Below are 17,566 nucleotides of genomic sequence, written 5' to 3' on the forward strand. Positions count from 1 at the left end.
GCTTTACATGCAATTCCAGTCTACCTCCTGAAATCGGTTTCCTGCAATTCTGCCCCGCTTTCAACTCCTCTTGGCTGCCTTACTTCAATATATTTTTGGAAGATAGCTGTCATTTATAACTCTGCAGGTTTTTGAATTACAGTGCCCCTGAGCTCCTTTCTTCAACTCGCTTTCTTGTGAGCTGGCCGCAACACCGCAGGATTGCTTCAGTCCCTACTTTGTTTCCGGCACGGCACGCTGAGCCTTTGGTTAATTCCTCTTTCTGGTGGGAAATGAGAGTTAAATTTGCCCGTCCAGACACCTCCACCTAGTCTCTCATTGGTTCTCCCTATTCCTGTTCATTTTCCACAGAAATTGCAAACTGGGCCAAACAGGAGTTTGAAGGCACTGACTCTCCAAGTGGGGAGAGTGTTAGTAAAGCGTCTGGAATGTTGCACCCGAGTACCAGGGGACGAAAACTGAGACACATTTGAACACGTTTCCCGATGACACGGTGGATCATACTCTGGGTTCCACATGCATGTTTTAGCTGAATGAAGATTCCCTTAAACCTGGAGAGTTGAGACCCATGGAATGGGTACCATGCAATATGACTTCAAAGGGTCTGCATTTGCTCACCGAACCTCACCAATCCTATCACTGCTGCGTTTATGCCACTGTACACACGCTTCATTCTCTTCCGGAGACATATAAATCCATAGGTTTTAAGATTCTTACTAGTCAGGTCTATTCTTAGGCGTTTAATATGGGGTGTTGAGTCCACTTCGTTGAGCAAGGAGTAGCTCTTGTCTATTACATATTTGGCTTCTGGAACGGTATCTGTGCTAATTTCAATCTCTGGTTTTATGCAGCACCCCAACTCACCTTTCCCCTTAAGCAAGCATAAGTTGGTTTTCTACATTTGACACCCTGTTCTGTTTTGTAATTCAGTTCTTGTGTAGCCAAGTTTACATTCCGTGTAGTAGTGATATCTTATGATGATTCTTTTTCTGTGTGACTTATTTCACTTAGAATCATCGTACCTGAATCCCCTCATTACGCTGCTACGGGCCTGATGACATAGATTTCATTGCTGAGTGATATTGCATTGTACGTAAGTACCACAATTTCTTTATCCATTTTTCGCTTTCTGTGATATTGAACTTGTAACGTAAACGAGGTTCTTGTAAACAGTGCCGTCCCAAACTTTGGGGTGGCTGTGTCTTTTTTATTTTAATTTCCCTAAGCTATAGGACCATAAGTGGAAGTGCCCTAGGATCTGTTGCTTTGTTTTTTGGATGTTTCAGGAAACACCATACACTTCTCCAGAGTGGCTGCTTGCAATTTACATGCCGCCCATCAGCATAACAAGGCTCCCAGTCCTCCATGGCCTGTCCTGCCTTTCTGGATTTTACACTTTTTTCAGATGGCCCTTTTGACCGAGGGGCAGTGAGACTACATTGTAGTGCAGATTTCCTTTGCAAGCTTGCTTGGTTGGCCAAAAAGGGCGTATGCGTTTTTTCCTGAATATATTCAGGAAAAAACGCATACGCCCTTTTTGGCCAAGTGCATCATTGTGGACGTTCTGCCTCTTTTCCTATGCTTTACATGCAATTCCAGTCTACCTCCTGAAATCGGTTTCCTGCAATTCTGCCCCGCTTTCAACTCCTCTTGGCTGCCTTACTTCAATATATTTTTGGAAGATAGCTGTCATTTATAACTCTGCAGGTTTGTGAATTACAGTGCCCCTGAGCTCCTTTCTTCAACTCGCTTTCTTGTGAGCTGGCCGCAACACCGCAGGATTGCTTCAGTCCATACTTTATTTCCGGCACGGCACGCTGAGCCTTTGGTTAATTCCTCTTTCTGGTGGGAAATGAGAGTTAAATTTGCCCGTCCAGACACCTCCACCTAGTCTCTCATTGGTTCTCCCTATTCCTGTTCATTTTCCACAGAAATTGCAAACTGGGCCAAACAGGAGGTTGAAGGCACTGACTCTCCGATTGGGGAGAGTGTTAGTAAAGCATCTGGAATGTTGCACCCGAGTACCAGGGGACGAAAACTGAGACACATTTGAACACGTTTCCCGATGACACGGTGGATCATACTCTGGGTTCCACATGCATGTTTTAGCTGAATGAAGATTCCCTTAAACCTGGAGAGTTGAGACCCATGGAATGGGTACCATGCAATATGACTTCAAAGGGTCTGCATTTGCTCACCGAACCTCACCAATCCTATCACTGCTGCGTTTATGCCACTGTACACACGCTTCATTCTCTTCCGGAGACATATAAATCCATACGTTTTAAGATTTTTACTAGTCAGGTATATTGTTAGGCGTTTAATATGGGGTGTTGAGTCCACTTCGTTGAGCAAGGAGTAGCTCTTGTCTATTACATATTTGGCTTCTGGAACGGTATCTGTGCTAATTTCAATCTCTGGTTTTATGCAGCACCCCAACTCACCTTTCCCCTTAAGCAAGCATAAGTTGGTTTTCTACATTTGACACCCTGTTCTGTTTTGTAATTCAGTTCTTGTGTAGCCAAGTTTACATTCCGTGTAGTAGTGATATCTTATGATGATTCTTTTTCTGTGTGACTTATTTCACTTAGAATCATCGTACCTGAATCCCCTCATTATGCTGCTACGGGCCTGATGACATAGATTTCATTGCTGAGTGATATTGCATTGTACGTAAGTACCACAACTTCTTTATCCATTTTTTGCTTTCTGTGATATTGAACTTGTACCGTAAACGAGGTTCTTGTAAACAGTGCCATCCCAAACTTTGGGGTGGCTGTGTCTTTTTGATTTTAATTTCCCTAAGCTATAGGACCATAAGTGGAAGTGCCCTAGGCTCTGTTGCTTTGTTTTTTGGATGTTTCAGGAAACACCATACACTTCTCCAGAGTGGCTGCTGGCAATTTACATCCCGCCCTTCAGCATAACAAGGCTCCCAGTTCTCCATGGCCTGTCCTGCCTTTCTGGATTTTACACGTTTTTCAGATGTCCCTTTTGACCGGGGAGCAGTGAGACTTCATTGTAGTGCAGATTTCCTTTGCAAGCTTGCTTGGTTGGCCAAAAAGGGCGTATGCGTTTTTTCCTGAATATATTCAGGAAAAAACGCATACGCCCTTTTTGGCCAAGTGCATCATTGTGGACGTTCTGCCTCTTTTCCTATGCTTTACATGCAATTCCACTCTACCTCCTGAAATCGGTTTCCTGCAATTCTGCCCCGCTTTCAACTCCTCTTGGCAGCCTTACTTCAATATAATTTTGGAAGATAGCTGTCATTTTTAACTCTGCAGGTTTGTGAATGACAGTGCCCCTGAGCTCCTTTCTTCAACTCGCTTTCATGTGAGCTGGCCGCAACACCGCAGGATTGCTTCAGGCCCTAGTTTGGTTCCGGCATCGCATGCTGAGCCTTTGGTTAATTCCTCTTCCTGGTGGGAAATGAGAGTTAAATTTGCCCGTCCTGACAGCTCCAGCTAGTCTCTCATTGGTTCTCCCTCTTCCTGTTCATCTTACGCAGAAATTGCAAACTGGGCCAAACAGGAGGTTAAAGGCACTGACTCTGCAAGTGGGGAGAGTGTTAGTAAAGCATCTGGAATGTTGCACCCGAGTACCAGGGGACGAAAACTGAGACACATTTGAACACGTTTTCCTATCACACGGTGGATCATACTCTGGGTTCCACATGCATGTTCTAGCTGAAGGAAGAATCCCTTAAACCTGGAGAGTTGAGACCCATGGAATGGGTACCATGCAATATGACTTCAAAGGGTCTGCATTTGCTCACCGAACCTCACCAATCCTATCACTGCTGCGTTTATGTCGCTGTACACACGCTTGATTCTCTTTCGGAGACATATAAATCCATAGGTTTTAAGATTCTTACTAGTCAGGTATATTGTTAGGCGTTTAATATGGGGTGTTGAGTCCACTTCGTTGAGCAAGGAATACCTCTTGTCTATTACATATTTGGCTTATGGAACGGTATCTGTGCTAATTTCAATCTCTTGTTGTATGCAGCACCCCAACTCACCTTTCCCCTTAAGCAAGCATGAGTTGGTTTTCTACATTTGACACCCTGTTCTGTTTTGTAATTCAGTTCCTGTGTAGCGAAGTTTACATTCCGTGTAGTAGTGATATCTTATGATGTTTCTTTTTCTGTGTGACTTATTTCACTTAGAATCATCGTACCTGAATCCACTCATTATGCTGCTATGGGCCTGATGACATAGATTTCATTGCTGAGTGATATTGCATTGTACGTGAATACCACAACTTCTTTATCCATTTTTCGCTTTCTGTGATATTGAACTTGTACCGTAAACGAGGTTCTTGTAAACAGAGCCGTCCCAAACTTTGGGGTGGCTATGTCTTTTTTATTTTAATTTCCCTAAGCTATAGGACCATAAGTGGAAGTGCCCTAGGATCTGTTGCTTTGTTTTTTGGATGTTTCAGGAAACACCATACACTTCTCCAGAGTGGCTGCTGGCAATTTACATGCCGCCCATCAGCATAACAAGGCTCCCAGTCCTCCATGGCCTGTCCTGCCTTTCTGGATTTTACACTTTTTTCAGATGGCCCTTTTGACCGAGGGGCAGTGAGACTACATTGTAGTGCAGATTTCCTTTGCAAGCTTGCTTGGTTGGCCAAAAAGGGCGTATGCGTTTTTTCCTGAATATATTCAGGAAAAAACGCATACGCCCTTTTTGGCCAAGTGCATCATTGTGGACGTTCTGCCTCTTTTCCTATGCTTTACATGCAATTCCAGTCTACCTCCTGAAATCGGTTTCCTGCAATTCTGCCCCGCTTTCAACTCCTCTTGGCTGCCTTACTTCAATATATTTTTGGAAGATAGCTGTCATTTATAACTCTGCAGGTTTGTGAATTACAGTGCCCCTGAGCTCCTTTCTTCAACTCGCTTTCTTGTGAGCTGGCCGCAACACCGCAGGATTGCTTCGGACCCTAGTGTGGTTCTGGCATGGCATGCTGAGCCTTTGGTTAATTCCTCTTCCTGGTGGGAAATGACAGTTAAATTTGCCCGTCCGGACACCTCCACCTAGTCTCTCATTGGTTGTCCCTATTCCTGTTCATGTTCCACAGAAATTGCAATCTAGGCCAAACAGGAGGTTAAAGGCACTGACTCTCCAAGTGGGGAGAGTGTTAGTAAAGCGTCTGGAATGTTGCACCCGAGTACCAGGGTACGAAAATTCTGACACATTTGAACACGTTTTCTGATCACACGGTGGATCGTACTCTGGGTTCCACATGCATGTTTTAGCTGAAGGAAGAATCCCTTAAACATGGAGAGTTGAGACCCATGGAATGGGTACCATGCAATATGACTTCAAAGGGTCTGCATTTGCTCACCGAACCTCACCAATCCTATCACTGCTGCGTTTATGCCGCTGTACACACGCATGATTCTCTTTCGGAGACATATAAATCCATAGGTTTTAAGATTCTTACTAGTCAGGTATATTCTTAGGCGTTTAATATGGGGTGTTCAGTCCACTTCGTTGAGCAAGGAGTAGCTCCTGTCTATTACATATTTGGCTTATGGAACGGTATCTGTGCTAATTTCAATCTCTGGTTTTATGCCGCACCCCAACTCACCTTTCCCCTTAAGCAAGCATAAGTTGGTTTTCTACATTTGACACCCTCTTCTGTTTTGTAATTCAGTTCCTGTGTAGCCAAGTTTACATTCCGTGTAGCAGTGATATCTTATGATGTTTCTTTTTCTGTGTGACTTATTTCACTTAGAATCATCGTACCTGAATCCACTCATTATGCTGCTACGGGCCTGATGACATAGATTTCATTGCTGAGTGATATTGCTTTGTACGTAATTACCACAACTTCTTTATCCATTTTTCGCTTTCTGTGATATTGAACTTGTACCGTAAACGAGGTTCTTGTAAACAGAGCCGGCCCAAACTTTGGGGTGGCTGTGTGTTTTTGATTTTAATTTCCCTAAGCTATAGGACCATAAGTGGAAGTGCCCTAGGCTCTGTTGCTTTGTTTTTTCGATGTTTCAGGAAACACCATACACTTCTCCAGAGTGGCTGCTGGCAATTTACATCCCGCCCATCAGCATAACAAGGCTCCCAGTTCTCCATGGCCTGTCCTGCCTTTCTGGATTTTACACTTTTTTCAGATGGCCCTTTTGACCGGGGGGCAGTGAGACTTCATTGTAGTGCAGATTTCCTTTGCAAGCTTGCTTGGTTGGCCAGAAAGGGCGTATGCGTTTTTTCCTGAATATATTCAGGAAAAAAACGCATACGCCCTTTTTGGCCAAGTGCATCATTGTGGACGTTCTGCCTCTTTTCCTATGCTTTACATGCAATTCCAGTCTACCTCCTGAAATCGGTTTCCTGCAATTCTGCCCCGCTTTCAACTCCTCTTGGCAGCCTTACTTCAATATATTTTTGGAAGATAGCTGTCATTTATAACTCTGCAGGTTTGTGAATTACAGTGCCCCTGAGCTCCTTTCTTCAACTCGCTTTCTTGTGAGCTGGCCGCAACACCGCAAGATTGCTTCGGACCCTAGTGTGGTTCTGGCATGGCATGCTGAGCCTTTGGTTAATTCCTCTTCCTGGTGGGAAATGAGAGTTAAATTTGCCCGTCCGGACACCTCCACCTAGTCTCTCATTGGTTGTCCCTATTCCTGTTCATGTTCCACAGAAATTGCAATCTAGACCAAACAGGAGGTTAAAGGCACTGACTCTCCAAGTGGGGAGAGTGTTAGTAAAGCGTCTGGAATGTTGCACCCGAGTACCAGGGGACGAAAACTGAGACACATTTGAACACGTTTTCCGATCACACGGTGGATCGTACTCTGGGTTCCACATGCATGTTTTAGCTGCAGGAAGAATCCCTTAAACATGGAGAGTTGAGACCCATGGAATGGGTACCATGCAATATGACTTCAAAGGGTCTACATTTGCTCACCGAACCTCACCAATCCTATCACTGCTGCGTTTATGCCGCTGTACACACGCTTGATTCTGTTTCGGAGACATATAAATCCATAGGTTTTAAGATTCTTACTAGTCAGGTATATTCTTAGGCGTTTAATATGTGGTGTTGAGTCCACTTCGTTGAGCAAGGAATACCTCTTGTCTATTACATATTTGGCTTATGGAACGGTATCTGTGCTAATTTCAATCTCTGGTTTTATGCCACATCCAAACTCACCTTTCCCCTTAAGCAAGCATAAGTTGGTTTTCTACATTTGACACCCTGTTCTGTTTTGTAATTCAGTTCCTGTGTAGCCAAGTTTACATTCCGTCTAGTAGTGATATCTTATGATGTTTCTTTTTCTGTGTGACTTATTTCACTTAGAATCATCATACCTGAATCCACTCATTATGCTGCTACGGGCCTGATGACATAGATTTCATTGCTGAGTGATATTGCATTGTATGTAAGTACCACAATTTCTTTATCCATTTTTCGCTTTCTGTGATATTGAACTTGTACCGTAAACGAGGTTGTTGTAAACAGAGCCGGCCGAAACTTTGGGGTGGCTGTGTCTTTTTGATTTTAATTTCCCTAAGCTATAGGACCATAAGAGGAAGTGCCCTAGACTCCGTTGCTTTGTTTTTTAGATGTTTCTGGAAACACCATACACTTCTCCAGAGTGGCTGTTGGCAATTTACATGCCGCCCATCAGCATAACAAGGCTCCCAGTTCTCCATGGCCTGTCCTGCCTTTCTGGATTTTACACTTTTTTCAGATGGCCCTTTTGACCGGAGGGCAGTGAGATTTCATTGTAGTGCAGATTGCCTTTGCAAGCTTGCTTGGTTAGCCAAAAAGGGCGTATGCCTTTTTTCCTGAATATATTCAGGAAAAAACGCATACGCCCTTTTTGGCCAAGTGCATCATTGTGGACGTTCTGCCTCTTTTCCTATGCTTTACATGCAATTCCAGTCTACCTCCTGAAATCGGTTTCCTGCAATTCTGCCCCGCTTTCAAGTCCTCTTGGCAGCCTTCCTTCAATATATTTTTGGACAATAGCTGTCATTTAGAACTCTGCAGATTTGGGAATTAGAGTGCCCCTGAGCTCCTTTCTTCAACTCGCTTTCTTGTGAGCTGGCCGCAACACCGCAGGATTGCTTCGGGCCCTAGTGTGGTTCCGGCATGGCACGCTGAGCCTTTGGTTAATTCCTCTTCCTGGTGGGAAATGAGAGTTAAATTTGCCCGTCCGGACACCTCCACCTAGTCTCTCATTGGTTGTCCCTCTTCCTGTTCATGTTCCACAGAAATTGCAAACTGGGCCAAACAGGAGGTTAAAGGCACTGACTCTCCAAGTGGGGAGAGTGTTAGTAAAGCGTCTGGAATGTTGCACCCGTGTACCAGGGGACGAAAACTGAGACACATTTGAACACGTCTCCCAATCACACGGTGGATCATATTCTGGGTTCCACATGCATGTTTTAGCTGAAGGAAGAATCCCTTAAACATGGAGAGTTGAGACCCATGGAATGGGTACCATGCAATATGACTTCAAAGGGTCTGCATTTGCTCACCAAACCTCACCATTCCTATCACTGCTGCGTTTATGCCGCAGTACACATGCTTGATTCTCTTTTGGAGACATATAAATCCTTAGGTTTTAAGATTTTTACTAGTCAGGTATATTCTTAGGCGTTTAATGTGGGGTGTTGAGTCCATTTCGTTGAGCAAGGAGTAGATCTTGTCTATTACATATTTGGCTTATGGAACGTTATCTGTGCTAATTTCAATCTCTGGTTTTATGCAGCAACCCAACTCACCTTTCCACTTAAGCAAGCATAAGTTGGTTTTCTACATTTGACACCCTGTTTTGTTTTGTAATTCAGTTCTTGTGTAGCCAAGTTTACATTCCGTGTATTAGTGATATCTTATGATGTTTCGTTTTCTGTGTGACTAATTTCACTTAGAATCATCGTACCTGAATCCACTCATTATGCTGCTACGGGCCTGATGACATAGATTTCATTGCTGAGTGATATTGAATTGCACGTAAGTACCACAACTTCTTTATCCATTTTTCGCTTTCTGTGATATTGAACTTGTACGGTAAACGAGGTTCTTGTAAACACAGCTGTCCCAAACTTCGGGTGGCTGTGTCTTTTTGATTTTAATTTCCCTAAGCTATAGGACCATAAGTGGAAGTGCCCTAGGCTCTGTTGCTTTGTTTTTTGGATGTTTCAGGAAACACCATACACTTCTCCATAGTGGCTGCTGGCAATTTACATCCCGCCCTTCAGCATAACAAGGCTCCTAGTTCTCCTTGGCCTGTCCTGCCTTTCTGGATTTTACACTTTTTTCAGATGGCCCTTTTGACCGGGGGGCAGTGAGACTTCATTGTAGTGCAGATTTCCTTTGCAAGCTTGCTTGGTTGGCCAAAAAGTGCGTATGCGTTTTTTCCTGAATATATTCAGGAAATAACGCATACGCCCTTTTTGGCCAAGTGCATCATTGTGGACGTTCTGCCTCTTTTCCTATGCTTTACATGCAATTCCAGTCTACCTCCTGAAATCGGTTTCCTGCAATTCTGCCCCGCTTTCAAGTCCTCTTGGCAGCCTTCCTTCAATATATTTTTGGACGATAGCTGTCATTTATAACTGCAGGTTTGTGAATTACAGTGCCCCTGAGCTCCTTTCTTCAACTCGCTTTCTTGTGAGCTGGCCGCAACACCGCAGGATTGCTTCAGGCCCTAGTTTTGTTCCGGCACGGCATGAGGAGCCTTTGGTTAATTCCTCTTCCTGGTGGGAAATGAGAGTTAAATTTGCCCGTCCAGACACCTCCACCTAGTCTCTCATTGGTTCTCCCTATTCCTGTTCATTTTCCACAGAAATTGCAAACTGGGCCAAACAGGAGGTTAAAGGCACCGACTCTCCAAGTGGGGAGAGTGTTAGTAAAGCGTCTGGAATGTTGCACCCGAGTACCAGGGGACGAAAACTGAGAAAAATTTGAACACGTTTCCCGAAGACACCGTGGATCATACTCTGGGTTCCACATGCATGTTTAGCTGAAGGAAGAATCCCTTAAACCTGGAGAGTTGAGGCCCATGGAATGGGTACCATGCAATATGACTTCAAAGGGTCTGCATTTGCTCACCGAACCTCACCAATCCTATCACTGCTGCGTTTATGCCGCTGTACACACGATTGATTCTCCTTTGGAGACATATAAATCCATAGGTTTTAAGATTCTTACTAGTCAGGTATATTCTTAGGCGTTTATTATGGGGTGTTGAGTCCACTTCGTTGAGCAAGGAGTAGCTCTTGTCTATTACATATTTGGCTTACGGAACGGTATCTGTGCTAATTTCAATCTCTGGTTTTATGCCGCACCCAAACTCACCTTTCCCCTTAAGCAAGCATAAGTTGGTTTTCTACATTTGAGACCCTGTTCTGTTTGTAATTCAGTTCCTGTGTAGCCAAGTTTACATTCCGTGTAGTAGTGATATCTTATGATGTTTCTTTTTCTGTGTGATTTATTTCACTTAGAATCATCGTACCTGAATCCACTCATTATGCTGCTACGGGCCTGATGACATAGATTTCATTGCTGAGTGATATTGCATTGTACGTAATTACCACAACTTCTTTATCCATTTTTCGCTTTCTGTGATATTGAACTTGTACCGTAAACCAGGTTCTTGTAAACAGAGCCGGCCGAAACTTTGGGGTGGCTGTGTCTTTTTGATTTTAATTTCCCTAAGCTATAGGACCATAAGTGGAAGTGCCCTAGGCTCTGTTGCTTTGTTTTTTGGATGTTTCAGGAAACACCATACACTTCTACAGAGTGGCTGTTGGAAATTTACATCCCACCCATCAGCATAACAAGGCTCCCAGTTCTCCATGGCCTGTCCTGCCTTTCTGGATTTTACACTTTTTTCAGATAGCCCTTTTGACCCGGGGGGCAGTGAGACTTCATTATAGTGCAAATTTCCTTTGCAAGCTTGCTTGGTTGGCCAAAAAGGGCGTATGCGTTTTTTCCTGAATATATTCAGGAAAAAACGCATACGCCCTTTTTGGCCAAGTGCATCATTGTGGACGTTCTGCCTCTTTTCCTATGCTTTACATGCAATTCCAGTCTACCTCCTGAAATCGGTTTCCTGCAATTCTGCCCCGCTTTCAACTCCTCTTGGCTGCCTTACTTCAATATATTTTTGGAAGATAGCTGTCATTTATAACTCTGCAGGTTTGTGAATTACAGTGCCCCTGAGCTCCTTTCTTCAACTCGCTTTCTTGTGAGCTGGCCGCACCACCGCAGGATTGCTTCAGTCCCTACTTTGTTTCCGGCACGGCACGCTGAGCCTTTGGTTAATTCCTCTTTCTGGTGGGAAATGAGAGTTAAATTTGCCCGTCCAGACACCTCCACCTAGTCTCTCATTGGTTCTCCCTATTCCTGTTCATTTTCCACAGAAATTGCAAACTGGGCCAAACAGGAGGTTGAAGGCACTGACTCTCCAATTGGGGAGAGTGTTAGTAAAGCATCTGGAATGTTGCACCCGAGTACCAGGGGATGAAAACTGAGACACATTTGAACACGTTTCCCGATGACACGGTGGATCATACTCTGGGTTCCACATGCATGTTTTAGCTGAAGGAAGAATCCCTTAAACCTGGAGAGTTGAGACCCATGGAATGGGTACCATGCAATATGACTTCAAAGGGTCTGCATTTGCTCACCGAACCTCACCAATCCTATCACTGCTGCGTTTATGTCGCTGTACACACGCTTGATTCTCTTTCGGAGACATATAAATCCATAGGTTTTAAGATTCTTACTAGTCAGGTATATTGTTAGGCGTTTAATATGGGGTGTTCAGTCCACTTCGTTGAGCAAGGAATACCTCTTGTCTATTACATATTTGGCTTATGGAACGGTATCTGTGCTAATTTCAATCTCTTGTTGTATGCAGCACCCCAACTCACCTTTCCCCTTAAGCAAGCATGAGTTGGTTTTCTACATTTGACACCCTGTTCTGTTTTGTAATTCTGTTCCTGTGTAGCGAAGTTTACATTCCGTGTAGTAGTGATATCTTATGATGTTTCTTTTTCTGTGTGACTTATTTCACTTAGAATCATCGTACCTGAATCCACTCATTATGCTGCTATGGGCCTGATGACATAGATTTCATTGCTGAGTGATATTGCATTGTACGTGAATACCACAACTTCTTTATCCATTTTTCGCTTTCTGTGATATTGAACTTGTACCGTAAACGAGGTTCTTGTAAACAGAGCCGTCCCAAACTTTGGGGTGGCTATGTCTTTTTTATTTTAATTTCCCTAAGCTATAGGACCATAAGTGGAAGTGCCCTAGGATCTGTTGCTTTGTTTTTTGGATGTTTCAGGAAACACCATACACTTCTCCAGAGTGGCTGCTTGCAATTTACATGCCGCCCATCAGCATAACAAGGCTCCCAGTCCTCCATGGCCTGTCCTGCCTTTCTGGATTTTACACTTTTTTCAGATGGCCCTTTTGACCGAGGGGCAGTGAGACTACATTGTAGTGCAGATTTCCTTTGCAAGCTTGCTTGGTTGGCCAAAAAGGGCGTATGCGTTTTTTCCTGAATATATTCAGGAAAAAACGCATACGCCCTTTTTGGCCAAGTGCATCATTGTGGACGTTCTGCCTCTTTTCCTATGCTTTACATGCAATTCCAGTCTACCTCCTGAAATCGGTTTCCTGCAATTCTGCCCCGCTTTCAAGTCCTCTTGGCAGCCTTCCTTCAATATATTTTTGGACGATAGCTGTCATTTATAACTCTGCAGGTTTGTGAATGACAGTGCCCCTGAGCTCCTTTCTTCAACTCGCTTTCTTGTGAGCTGGCCGCAACACCGCAGGATTGCTTCAGGCCCTAGTTTGGTTCCGGCATCGCATGCTGAGCCTTTGGTTAATTCCTCTTCCTGGTGGGAAATGAGAGTTAAATTTGCCCGTCCTGACAGCTCCAGCTTGTCTCTCATTGGTTCTCCCTCTTCCTGTTCATCTTACGCAGAAATTGCAAACTGGGCCAAACAGGAGGTTAAAGGCACTGACTCTCCAAGTGGGGAGAGTGTTAGTAAAGCGTCTGGAATGTTGCACCCGAGTACCATGGGACGAAAACTGAGAAACATTTGAACAGGTTTCCCGATCACACGGTGGATCATACTCTGGGTTCCACATGCATGTTTCAGCTGAAGGAAGAATCCCTTAAACCTGGAGAGTTGAGACCCATGGAATGGGTACCATGCAATATGACTTCAAAGGGTCTGCATTTACTCAACGAACCTCACCAATCCTATCACTGCTGTGTTTATGCCACTGTATACACGCTTTATCTCTTTCGGAGACATATAAATCCATAGGTTTTAAGATTCTTACTAGTCAGGTATATTGTTAGGCATTTAATATGGGGTGTTGAGTCCACTTCGTTGAGCAAGGAGTAGCTCTTGTCTATTACATATTTGGCTTCTGTAACGATATCTGTGCTAATTTCAATCTCTGGTTTTATGCCGCACCCCAAGTCACCTTTCCCCTTAAGCAAGCATAAGTTGGTTTTCTACATTTGAGACCCTGTTCTGTTTTGTAATTCAGTTCCTGTGTAGCCAAGTTTACATTCCGTGTAGTAGTGATATCTTATGATGTTTCTTTTTCTGTGTGACTTATTTCACTTAGAATAATCATACCTTAATCCACTCATTATGCTGCTACGGGCCTGATGACATAGATTTCATTGCTGAGTGATATTGCATTGTACGTAAGTACCACAACTTCTTTATCCATTTTTCGCTTTCTGTGATATTGAACTTGTACCATAAACGAGGTTCTTGTAAACAGAGCCGGCCCAAACTTTGGGGTGGCTGTGTCTTTTTGATTTTAATTTCCCTAAGCTATAGGACCATAAGTGGAAGTGCCCTAGGCTCTGTAGCTTTGTTTTTTGGATGTTTCAGGAAACACCATACACTTCTCCAGAGTGGCTGTTGGCAATTTACATGTCGCCCATCAGCATAACAAGGCTCCCAGTTCTCCATGGCCTGTCCTGCCTTTCTGGATTTTACACTTTTTTCAGATAGCCCTTTTGACCGGGGGGCAGTGAGACTTCATTGTAGTGCAGATTTCCTTTGCAAGCTTGCTTGGTTGGCCAAAACGGGCGTATGCGTTTTTTCCTGTATATATTCAGGAAAAAACGCATATGCCCTTTTTGGCCAATTGCATCATTGTGGACGTTCTGCCTCTTTTCCTATGCTTTACATACAATTCCCGTCTACCTCCTGAAATCGGTTTCCTGCAATTCTGCCCCGCATTCAAGTCCTCTTGGCAGCCTTCCTTCAATATATTTTTGGACGATAGCTGTCATTTATAACTCTGCAGGATTGTGAATTACAGCGCCCCTAAGCTCCTTTCTTCAACTCGCTTTCTTGTGAGCTGGCCGCAACACCGCAGGATTGCTCCAGGCCCTAGTGTGGTTCCGGCATGGCACGCTGAGCCTTTGGTTAATTCCTCTTCCTGGTGGGAAATGAGAGTTAAATTTGCCCGTCCTGGCAGCTCCAGCTAGTCTCTCATTGGTTCTCCCTCTTCCTGTTCATCTTACGCAGAAATTGCAAACTGGGCCAAACAGGAGGTTAAAGGCACTGACTCTCCAAGTGGGGAGAGTGTTAGTAAAGCGTCTCGAATGTTGCACCCGAGTACCAGGGGACGAAAACTGAGACACATTTGAACACGTTTCCCGATCACACGGTGGATCATACTCTGGGTTCCACATGCATGTTTTAGCTGAAGGAAGAATCCCTTAAACATGGAGAGTTGAGACCCATGGAATGGGTACCATGCAATTTGACTTCAAAGGGTCTGCATTTGCTCACCGAACCTCACCAGTCCTATCACTGCTGCGTTTATGTCGCTGTACACACGCTTGATTCTCTTTTGGAGACATATAAATCCATAGGTTTTAAGATTCTTACTAGTCAGGTATATTGTTAGGCGTTTAATATGGGGTGTTCAGTCCACTTCGTTGAGCAAGGAATACCTCTTGTCTATTACATATTTGGCTTATGGAACGGTATCTGTGCTAATTTCAATCTCTGGTTTTATGCAGCACCCCAACTCACCTTTCCCCTTAAGCAAGCATGAGTTGGTTTTCTACATTTGACACCCTGTTCTGTTTTGTATTTCTGTTCCTGTGTAGCCAAGTTTACATTCCGTGTAGTAGTGATATCTTATGATGTTTCTTTTTCTGTGTGACTTATTTCACTTAGAATCATCGTACCTGAATCCACTCATTATGCTGCTATGAGCCTGATGACATAGATTTCATTGCTGAGTGATATTGCATTGTACGTAAGTACCACAACTTCTTTATCCATTTTTCGCTTTCTGTGATATTGAACTTGTACCGTAAACGAGGTTTTTGTAAACAGAGCCGTCCCAAACTATGGGGTGGCTGTGTCTTTTTTATTTTAATTTCCCTAAGCTATAGGACCATAAGTGGAAGTGCCCTAGGATCTGTTGCTTTGTTTTTTGGATGTTTCAGGAAACACCATACACTTCTCCAGAGTGGCTGCTGGCAATTTACATCCCGCCCATCAGCATAACAAGGCTCCCAGTCCTCCATGGCCTGTCCTGCCTTTCTGGATTTTACACTTTTTTCAGATGGCCCTTTTGACCGGGGGGCAGTGAGACTTCATTGTAGTGCAGATTTCCTTTGCAAGCTTGCTTGGTTGGCCAAAAAGTGCGTATGCGTTTTTTCCTGAATATATTCAGGAAAAAACGCATACGCCCTTTTTGGCCAAGTGCATCATTGTGGACGTTCTGCCTCTTTTCCTATGCTTTACATGCAATTCCAGTCTACCTCCTGAAATCGGTTTCCTGCAATTCTGCCCCGCGTTCAACTCCTCTTGGCTGCCTTACTTCAATATATTTTTGGAAGATAGCTGTCATTTATAACTCTGCAGGTTTTTGAATTACAGTGCCCCTGAGCTCCTTTCTTCAACTCGCTTTCTTGTGAGCTGGCCGCAACACCGCAGCATTGCTTCAGTCCCTACTTTGTTTCCGGCACGGCACGCTGAGCCTTTGGTTAATTCCTCTTTCTGGTGGGAAATGAGATTTAAAATTGCCCGTCCAGACACCTCCACCTAGTCTCTCATTGGTTCTCCCTATTCCTGTTCATTTTCCACAGAAATTGCAAACTGGGCCAAACAGGAGGTTGAAGGCACTGACTCTCCAAGTGGGGAGAGTGTTAGTAAAGCGTCTGGAATGTTGCACCCGAGTACCAGGGGACGAAAACTGAGACACATTTGAACACGTTTCCCGATGACACGGTGGATCATACTCTGGGTTCCACATGCATGTTTTAGCTGAATGAAGATTCCCTTAAACCTGGAGAGTTGAGACCCATGGAATGGGTACCATGCAATATGACTTCAAAGGGTCTGCATTTGCTCACCGAACCTCACCAATCCTATCACTGCTGCGTTTATGCCACTGTACACACGCTTCATTCTCTTCCGGAGACATATAAATCCATAGGTTTTAAGATTCTTACTAGTCAGGTATATTCTTAGGCGTTTAATATGGGGTGTTGAGTCCACTTCGTTGAGCAAGGAGTAGCTCTTGTCTATTACATATTTGGCTTCTGGAATGGTATCTGTGCTAATTTCAATCTCTGGTTTTATGCAGCACCCCAACTCACCTTTCCCCTTAAGCAAGCATAAGTTGGTTTTCTACATTTGACACCCTGTTCTGTTTTGTAATTCAGTTCTTGTGTAGCCAAGTTTACATTCCGTGTAGTAGTGATATCTTATGATGATTCTTTTTCTGTGTGACTTATTTCACTTAGAATCATCGTACCTGAATCCCCTCATTACGCTGCTACGGGCCTGATGACATAGATTTCATTGCTGAGTGATATTGCATTGTACGTAAGTACCACAATTTCTTTATCCATTTTTCGCTTTCTGTGATATTGAACTTGTACCGTAAACGAGGTTCTTGTAAACAGTGCCGTCCCAAACTTTGGGGTGGCTGTGTCTTTTTGATTTTAATTTCCCTAAGCTATAGGACCATAAGTGGAAGTGCCCTAGGATCTGTTGCTTTGTTTTTTGGATGTTTCAGGAAACACCATACACTTCTCCAGAGTGGCTGCTTGCAATTTACATGCCGCCCATCAGCATAACAAGGCTCCCAGTCCTCCATGGCCTGTCCTGCCTTTCTGGATTTTACACTTTTTTCAGATGGCCCTTTTGACCGGGGGGCAGTGAGACTTCATTGTAGTGCAGATTTCCTTTGCAAGCTTGCTTGGTTGGCCAAAAAGGGCGTATGCGTTTTTTCCTGAATATATTCAGGAAAAAACGCATACGCCCTTTTTGGCCAAGTGCATCATTGTGGACGTTCTGCCTCTTTTCCTATGCTTTACATGCAATTCCAGTCTACCTCCTGAAATCGGTTTCCTGCAATTCTGCCCTGCTTTCAACTCTTCTTGGCTGCCTTACTTCAATATATTTTTGGAAGATAGCTGTCATTTATAACTCTGCAGGTTTGTGAATTACAGTGCCCCTGAGCTCCTTTCTTCAACTCGCTTTCTTGTGAGCTGGCCGCA

The sequence above is a fragment of the Leucopleurus acutus genome (genome assembly GCF_964270905.1).
Source record: "Leucopleurus acutus genome assembly, chromosome: 4".
NCBI lineage: Eukaryota > Metazoa > Chordata > Mammalia > Artiodactyla > Delphinidae > Leucopleurus > Leucopleurus acutus.